The 9939-nt window shown below is 37.8% G+C and overlaps 1 protein-coding gene across 2 annotated transcripts in view; it reads right to left on the reverse strand.

The window, feature by feature from the left end:
* The window catches only part of LOC114133426 (leucine-rich repeat and fibronectin type III domain-containing protein 1-like protein), a 176573-nt gene extending 167160 nt beyond the window's left edge, over positions 1–9413 (reverse strand). Inside the window, exon 1 of one of the 2 annotated variants that reach the window (XM_027999322.1) lies at positions 8379–9413. The gene's annotated coding sequence lies outside the window, so the exon portion shown is untranslated. The remainder of the gene's footprint in view (positions 1–8378) is intronic. The other variant, XM_027999321.1, reaches the window with a different exon arrangement.
* Between the last annotated feature and the right edge of the window lie 526 nt (positions 9414–9939).

Below are 9939 nucleotides of genomic sequence, written 5' to 3' on the forward strand. Positions count from 1 at the left end.
TCTCATAAAAATAAAATAAAAACACACAAGGGGAAGACAAACGAACACAAAGACAGACAAAGGCGCCCACGTGGAGAAAAGATGGAAAAAACTCTCTCTCTTTCTCTTTACACGTCATCTTATACAAAGAGATGTTTCCGTATTTTAATTTATGCAACGAAGGCGTTCCGTTGTTCAACCAATCAGAGAGCCACCTTGGAAAAACGTAAACCTTCCCCTAAGTTTTAATGACAAAACTCAAGAGTCATTTTAGTTGTTAAAGTTATAAGTTAATTTCACAAAACCTATCTTGCTCCTCTGCAGTCAGCTTCTCCAAAGATTTGAATCTTTGCCTTATCACAAACAATATTTAAAAGGTGTATCCGAAATTAAACATAGATGTTTCCAAGATTCGAAATCTGTGATCAACTCCAGATGCAGCTCAGAGCCCCTGGGAAACCCCCAACCTCCGACCTCTAGGCAGGGGAAGATGTTCTTTATGGCCTACTAATTTAAAGCCTTTCAAGAGCATAGTATTTTATGGCTGCTCTAAGTTACAGCCTTGCCAGGAGAATGTTTATCTCTGCTTAACATTTGTCCAAATAGGAATGTTTATCTCTTAAACGCACATGTCATGAGATTAGCCATATTAAACACTCAACAATATCCATATTTCCTTAACACCTTCCAATAGTAACAAAATAAAAATCTCTCTTTTCCCACAAAAAGAAAAATTGAGCTTCTCTGAGTGGGTTCACACTCTCTGTCTCTCACACAGCCACATCAATCAATCAGACTTTTCACTCCTCAAGAATTTAAACTTCTCTTTAGTATCATTATTCAATTTAATAATGAATTATAAATATTTTACATTATGCCAAAAATAGCTACTATATTGTATAAAAGTTGGCTCAGACTGCTTTTAGATCGTTTGCCTCTTTAAAAACCACAAACAAAAGACTGGGCCATGCTAAACCTATGCCTGCTATGCTGACTCTCCGGTGATTATATATCATTTCATCCTTCTGACTGCAGGCAAAACAATTCTATTTGTGCAGTGTATTACATATTGCAATTGAAATAGCTTGAAATGAAGGTTAAGGTAAGACAGAAATACATTTAAACAATTATACTATGAGAATATTGCATGAGAAAAATAGCCTTGATTTCAACTTTGCACAGTGAAAATATAGAAACACAGAAAAAGTAGGCAACAGTATAAACACACAACACATCTTTTTGAGATAAAACCCCTAGGTGTTTATAATAGTCCCCCTTTAAAGCTAAATTAAAAATGCATAAAGAAAAAAGTAAACAGATTCCGCTACACACTTAAACACACAATAGGCTGTAGAGAATAAATTAATTTTAAAGATTTTATTGCAGGAAAGTATAAAACTATGTTCACATTTATATAATAAATGCAAACTAGGCACCCACAAAAACATCACCTCCAACAATTAAGTTTTTCTTTTTCAGAAATTTTAGAGATGTGCTACATTAAAATTTAAATATAGCTGTTTTATAATTATGCACCTGATTATGCAAGTAATTTTAGCATGAGAAAGTCAAAAGTTCAGTTAATTTACTGGTCTTCCATTTTGCATTATTATAACTCTAGAAAAAAAAAGTCTTACAATAGCTAGAGGTACAACCACCCAATCAGGAATTGTATCAACAAAAACATTATGTATATATCTGTTTTACACAACTGTTGAGGATCTTAATTGGACAGAAGGTGCTGAATTATCAAATTACAACCTAAATGTCAAAGCTCAACAAAATGTCTCTGTAAAACAAAGTAGCTCCACATGCAGCATAAATATTATACACCAATAACCTATAGTTGAGTTAATGAGCACTTCTGATAAACTAAAAGACAAAACTAGGCTTACTAATGATGCCAAGACATTTTGGCTATTCAACTTGAAACACAATGAATGTGATTGCTCTGACTTAGAAATTTAGATGACATAAATGAGGCATGTGCTGCAGATTTTATTTTTTCCACAATTTTATTGATTTATTTTGTTTCTAAGTTCATAATATACCCTTAGAATTATGGGGGTTAAGGAAGTTTATTTAGAATGAACAATTTGGAAATATTTTTTAAAGGTCAGCATTAGTTTCTTTAAAAAAAACTTGATTTGTATCACCAGGCAAAAATATCTGAAACATGAAAGAATATTTTAAATAAATAAAACAAGTTTCCCTAAATAGATCCTTGCATTGTGAAATTAATTACAAGTATAAGTTTATTTTCTGAAGTTCTGTGGTACAAAAGTTTCTTGAGTAAAACATTAGAATTAACAGCCACAAACATCTGAATAAATCTAGAAATAACACTAAAGCATATTCATTATTAGTTTTTGCTAAATGAATTTTACCAAGAAAAAATAAATAAGCACAGCTATCTTCTTTTCTTAACCCTGCCGTGGTCTTAGTGCTCAGGAGAAGCACGACAAATGTCACGGTCGGACAGCAGGGAAGCGAGGGGTGGGGGGGTTGTCTCATCAGAAGGTCAGTTTCCAAAAACACACAAAAATAATCTCTTAAAGTGTGGGGTCACACAGACCACACACAAGGTAAAAAACGTGTTGCGTCTAAATCAGGGTTAAAAATTCACCTTTTGGCCAATAAAAAAATATTTGACTCCATAGGTTATTTTATTTACAAAATTATAAGCTGCTTCAGAAAATGAGACTTCTTTTTTCCTTTCTAATATGTAACACACTCCCATCACTCAAGCAAATCCCTCCTACTCCATGTTTAATACAGTGTGAATCATTGCATTGAAATCATGATAAAGTACTTCACATTGTCAAATGTTGCACCAGCAGGAAAGCTGAAAGGCTTTGAGTCTTAAATGTCACGTGATATCTACCCTACAATCTCCAAACTACAGTATGCTGCTCTACGTTTTACAGGACAAAAAAAAAACTTAGAAGCTCTGACAAAGAAAAGCGTAAATATAACTCCTCAGAAATTACAAGGTTTGGCAGCAGTTGTGACTGGTCGCTCTAATCCCTTGCATAGATTTTCAGACATCTTCAGACTAAACCCTCAATAAGCCAGACGGATAGTAAAGCATCACCTGCGCAGCCTGTTTTAAACTGGAAATCAAGGTCAAACGATGGCCTAAACCCATATAAACTCCATCCCGTCAGTGCACGAGGCTCCATTTTGCTGGATTATGTTTGATTATGTATTTGAGCCAGCCAATCCAGTCTATCCTTAAATGCAAATGAGAGATCAAATCCACAATAAAGAAGCTGTGATCAGCAGCTGGTGTTCTTTTTTTAATACTGTCACCATTAGAACTAGTAATCCCTCTTTTATAAAAACTGACATGTCAAGTTTGAACTCCTATAAAAGAGGAGCTGTACTAAAATGAGGTTCCTCACTTATCTACATCAAAGTTGTTCAGCTACATATATGAACTCAAAACTGGGCCAACAGAGCATGCACTTCACCATCAATCAAGGCAGCTGGAAGGGTGGCCAAGGGTTTTTGTGGGCTCCCAGCAGACATTAATGGGATAAAATAAAACTAGAAGGGCACTTAGAGATTACATCCTCCACTAAGGCCAGTGCCCCAGTTTTCAGTTTTATGGAGAGTGATCTGGATCCAATTAAATATAATGGATTCTTATTTCACCCATGTTACAAATCTCCTCTAAGTTTAATCAAATACAACGAGCAGTTTTTTCTTCTTCTGTAATCTCACTGACAGACAAAACACAGTTGTGTTTGTTACAGGCCTGTTAACTGTCAAGGATTCGGCTGTAGAGTCACATCTTCAAGCCAAAAGTAAGTTTTGCAAGTGCAAAACAAAGTTTTACCTGATTTCCATACAAATGTACTCACAGTTCAGGAATTGGCAGGAAACAGAATATAGCACCTGCAGCAGCTTCCTGTTGGCTCATGCTTTCACATCCTTGCAGGTTAATCACTAGCTGTAGCCTGAAGGATGTCTTCATTTATCAAAATATAATTACAAAAAATCTTGTAAACATATCACAAAAAATGTCAACTCTAACAGTCCAAACAGCAACAATCACACAGCTTGTCAATAGAATAAGTTCTTAAATTACTTAATGACACAACATATTCAGAAAAAAAAGTTTTAATTGATCTAATAACTCATTTAAATGTATGATCGATTGATTTCCTCAATTCTCAAAACCAAATATTAAAGCATCCACAATCGATGGGGATTTTAAAAAAATCCATATTTATCATATCAAAAACCTCTAATACTTACTTCAAATGGTATTCTAAATACATTTTGAAATATTACTTTTGCATCAAGTTTTCTTCTTTGTGAGAATACTTTAACTTTCAGGTTCTGACCTACAAAATAATGCTCTGTTGGAGCAGACAGAAAATGGTCTGACAGTTAGAATTATGAACAAATTGATTTTTAAGGCTAAATGTGATCCTAAACCTTTGATCAGCTGATAAACAGCCAGTTTGAGTTAAAGTAGTAATTAATGAAAACGTAAATGGCACATAACGTTACAGAACAGACAGTCTGCTTCACTCCAACACCACTTTGCCAGCTGCAAGTGGAATATTATATTTATCATAAAGTAACCAGATAGATATTGATCACCTCAGTAAGTGTGCGTATTTCTTAAATACTGCATCATTTCTTGAAAGCACCTATAATGTAGTTTTAGTGCTGAGATTTTACATCAAACTGCTCCTCTACAAGTAGCTACTGTACTTTAGTAACCACAGAAACAATTAGGTAAATAAAATCCACCCATCTATTCATCCATCCATTGTCTATACAGGGGGTCTTCAAATCCAGACCTCGAAGGCCAGTGTCTTCTAACTTTTAGATGCGCCTCTGATTCAACACACCTGAGCCAAATAATGAGGTCATTAGCAGGACACCTGATAACTTCATTGCATAATGAGGAGGTAATTACGCCATTTGATTAAGGTGTGTTGGACCAGGCACACATCTAAATGCCCTCGAGGTCTGGATTTGAAAGTCTATACCCCTATTCTTACAGGAAACTGGGAAGATAGAGGATTGTTACGGGGCGGCTATCTCCAGCAGTTACTGGACAGGAAACTCAGAAAAACCACATGCACAAACTCATACATAAAGGCAATTGAGAGAAATGAATTCACCCATCAGGCATGTTTTAGTGTGTGCCAGGAAGCTACAGTACCTAAAGAAAATGCTCTCATACATAGAGAGAAATATATAAACAAAGTACAAAGTAACTTTGCTTTTTGCTTAACTTTGCTTTTCTTAGTTTCCTATTTTGAGGTATTGATCATTTAAAAGGTTTGCTTTCATTACATCTTATAGAGATAAAGCTATTTTTGAGAAATAACTTTTGTCTTAAAATAACATTTAAAAAAAGTCTACTAGTGGTTACTAAGGTCTTTGTATCTAGTCCTATGCAGAATATCTGGCTTCAGCTTAACATAAAACAATCAAGTGTTCCTATTTAACCACTAATGCAAAAGAAATTAAAAAAGACAGATAAGATACACAGTAGTTATTTTATTACCTAACTGTGAGTGTGTCTTCTTGTTTCCATGGCAGTGGAAAAGTATTCTGTTCATGAACTGTATGTATTTCTATTTCTGAGGGGGACATGGAAATGCATTAATAGTGCATTTACCAAAAAAAGAAAGAAAAATCACCAGAACACGAGTATGTTGTGTGCTGACTATAGCACATGTGTCAGGTTCACAGATAATTTAATGAATCAAGGTCATTAAAAATAACAGTAAACAAGAACTGTGCTAACTTGCTTCCTAATTATACAAAAGCATGATAAGCATAAGTCTTTTTTTTTCATGTCTTAGCAGATAGCCAGTCTCTCGAGGGACGGTAAACTTGCTTGAGCCATCAGATTTAGTTTACATTAGCAAGGATTTCATTAGGCATGCAAACAAAAATTTATGAATACCATGTTTTTTTTTAAAGAAAAGTGAAGCATGGCCTTGAAAATGTTTTTCTTCATATAAAAGTCTGAACGTGTGGCATGCATTTGTATTCAGCTCTCCTGAGTCCATATTTTGTTGAAACATCTTTTGCTGTAACCTGGTAAAATCCAGCCCCATTTTTTATGCTTTGCTTTGCACACAGGGTTTAGAGAACCTTGACTATTGAGAAACAATCCCTTGCTGGCGGCATGGACTCTGTTGAAGTTTTACATTTTACCCAGTCGCTAACGTTTGACCATGATGTATGTAATGTTTCAGTTCAATTAAGTTTACTGGAAATTGCCTGTGTGGTAAACAACCCCATGTGGAGTAGGGACACAACATCTTTGCCGGCAACAAAATGTCTTGTATGTTCCTCTTACTCAACTGTAATTGCTCAATATTTGAAAGTGTGGCTAGGAAGCATGTCACGGCTTCGTTCACGTCATCTGCTTCCATTGAAAACTACAAACCTATATAGGCAGACAACAAATCAAAAACAGCGCAGACCGTTAATCTCAAAGGCCTGATTGAAATTCAGCTGGAGAAATCAAACTAAGTTTGAGAAATCTGACAGCGCATTGAAATGAGATGAGAATCGAGTGGCAAAGCAATGGCCAAGGCTACCTTTGCTGCAATTATAGGATGATATTTGGGGAGGCTACCTACCAGTTCTGCAAATTGACAGACTGATGTTGTTGCACATTTTTCCTTGTCTGGACTTTGACTGGGATATTCCAAGCAAGAATTTTATCTAAAACATTCCATGTAGTTGCGTAGACAGTATTAAAGCTGTGTATGTGTGCAACTCCTCCAGAGTAACCATAGGGTGCTCCACTGATTGTTGCTGCCCTTGCCCATCTGTTAGTTTATCTAGATGATCATGAAATGGAAATTGTCAGTTATGCCATAACCTTTAAATTTTCAGATGATTGATTGAAAAGTATTCTGACAGAATAGCTTGGGGACACTTTCTCTATAACTTGGTTTTGCTTTAAATTTTTTCACAAAATCCATGATCAGTGTATTGTATTCCTTTGTGATACGCTTTGCTTATTAATGTTCTCTACTAAACCTCTGAGACTTTTCACAGCTGTATTTATACTTAATCATACGCAGGTGGACTATATTAACCAGTTAGCTGGCTTTTGAAGGCCGTCGGTTGAATTTTATTTTGTCAGAGTTAAACCAGCTGAATACAAATACCTTCCAGACATTTTAGATTTCCTTTTATAAACGAGAGGATATCAATTTTTGAAAACCAGGTATCTTTTTTTCTTTCACTTCACAATTATGTGCTACTTTGCCTTGATTTGACAAAATGTGGAAAAACTTAAAGGGTTCGATGCACATCCCTGTATATACGAGCTAATAATTAGTTCAAAATGATGTTCAGCAGCACTGCAGAAGCACAGCTGAGTCACAGGTCTGCCGATCGTGGGACAAAAATTAGGAAACTAGTAGCCATATTTGTATCTGTGATTATATGTGTTTTAAATGGGGCTACAAGCCAATGCAAAACCCAATCAAAATGCAAATGGGGCATTGAGCAATGAGGAAAATGTACCAGATAAAGATCAGCTGATGAGCTGACACAGCAACCTAAACTGTTACCCGAATAGTGTTGCTGGTCTCTCTATGTGTTCATGCCTCCATTGTGAAGCAAACAGACAGTGAACATGCACTGGATTGTCCCAAATAGTGCATAACTATAGTACAGACTTTATTTTACACATGCTTTTAGAACTTATCCTCACGGATTATTTCACAACACTGTAACACCTCTTTTCTGTATGATTTTTCAATCATTATTGTCCCTTTCCCCACCAACCTCCCTCTCCAACTGTTCAACTCTGCCCTCCCAATCTATTTTATTCCATTACCTTCTGTTGTCCTCCCATATTTTCTCCACTTACCTTTTCAGTAGACCACCCTCTCTGCTGCTATTACACCCCACCAGCCCCCATCATCTAGCTCATCTCCTCTTCCTACACCCTCTCTGTATTCCATCTGAGCATTCTCCCCACCCATCCTAACAACTCCCTTTTAGCCTCTCCAGTCTTACTACCCCCGACGCCCCCTCCCCTTGTGCTCAGTTCAACCTTTCTCACCCAGCCATCTGCCACCCACCCCTGACAAAACTCTGACTCCTCTGTCCGTAATTCTTATTTCGGCCGTTCCAGACCCCCTTTTAACCACCATGACGCCCCTCTCCTTTCCTCGTGTCTTTAATCAAGCGAGAGGATATCAATTTCTCCCTGAGTCGTGTGGGAGAGAAAACACCAGCGCCATTATCTCCTTCATCTGCCTGCTCTTCCATGGACTTAACTTCCAACATTAGAAGAAAAATAAATTTATGACAAATTTCTTCCATGTAATAGAGCGATTTAAACCAAAAGGGTGATGAGAGAAACCAACTGTACAGAAAATGAAATTAGAGCCTACCTTTGCGTCTCCTGGTGTTATCTCTCCTTGCTTGATAAGCCAGGTGAATACCCCTCCTCAGAAAAGAGCCTCTTAAATAATCCTCCTCCTGATCTCACACGCGTCTTTAAGCCAAATAAGCCATCATATCCACTTTTCTCCGTGTTTGTCGCCGCGCAACGGGTCCTTAAGGATGGTGAGGGGGAAACAAGGCGTTTCAGTTTAGTTCCCGCTGAGCATGCACCAAAAAGACCCCTAAACCGCCCGGCGGCAGCCGCTCTGACCCACAGCGGTCCACAAATCAGCTGGGACAGGAATGAAAGAAAAGATGGATGTGACGCTCCAGTTAAACCGGCGCACAGCCACTCTTTACTGAGATATTTCCTGTGTTTTTTGTCCACACGATCGATTAATCAGAAGCGAAAACTAAAAAAAAAAAAAACAAGAAAAAAAAAAAAAACTGCCGAGGGCTGATACTGCTGGAATCCGGTGTCTGAAGCGGAACTCAGAAACCACAGTGCGCTCTGGTTTTCGATCCGCTCTCTGTGGACGATGCTCCGCGCGTCTCCATTCAGCTGTCACTACTGCACATTTTACTCATCTTTGCATGCATTGGATCCACATTTACCTTTAGGAAAGATAATCCCAGCCGGTTGATGGAGGCTGATATTACGTGCTAAACGTTTTATCTTGTATTTAAAAAAAATATATAGAAAGCAAGAGTTCACTTTTTTAAATAAAATAAATTATAGGATCACTCCGTTATTAGCGGGTTTTCACCTCTTTTCAGTGCCAGAAGTGACTTTGTCTTGACCTCTCTCCTCTCTCCGCATTGCTTCCTCCAAGGAAATATGCCGGACACCAACAGCGTGGGCAAGCTTTAAAAAGCGCTGCAAGCTCAAGACAGAAATCAGCCTCCGTCCCCTATTTCGTTCCCCCCCAAAAAAAATCCGCTCCAACGACGCGTCCCTCTTCCTGCAGTTACTTTCACACTGTGCGGCGGTTTGTCCCGGGAGGCGCTACGCCCACCAGCTCCTTCTCAGGTCTCTCCCTCTCCCTCCCTCCCCTGTGTCGGCGTGCAGCCCTGTCTGTAGACGAGTTGCTGCTCCAGGATTAGGCTGCAAGCTGCTAATAACAGATGGATGCGATATGACGCCGGTGGGTGATGCGATCACCGAGGCGTTCGCCCGGCAGAAGTGGGTGATACAGCAGACTCTCCGGTCCACACGGCTGGAGGTACTTGAAGCGCGGAGCGGGGACTTCAAGGTGGGCCCATTTAAAGTTACTGCTATTTTAGTCATTGATTAATGTATCCAAACTACCCAAACTTTTCTTTTTTTTTTTTTACATTGTGGCCCAAGACAAGAATAGTGGAGTACTGCTTAAAGTTACACAGTCAAAAGATAACAGTAAAAAATTAAGTTATTTGGCCTGTCATAGAGAAAAGAGTGGGATTTCATTTCTTCACCATGCTATTCATTCAATAAGAAATGTTAGAAATATTTAGTTTGAAGCTAAATATTTAACCTACTTCATTTTTAGTTTGGAGCTCAATATTGTTTCTTAACTAAATATTTAGTGT

This window comes from Xiphophorus couchianus, chromosome 18 (assembly GCF_001444195.1).
Source record: "Xiphophorus couchianus chromosome 18, X_couchianus-1.0, whole genome shotgun sequence".
NCBI lineage: Eukaryota > Metazoa > Chordata > Actinopteri > Cyprinodontiformes > Poeciliidae > Xiphophorus > Xiphophorus couchianus.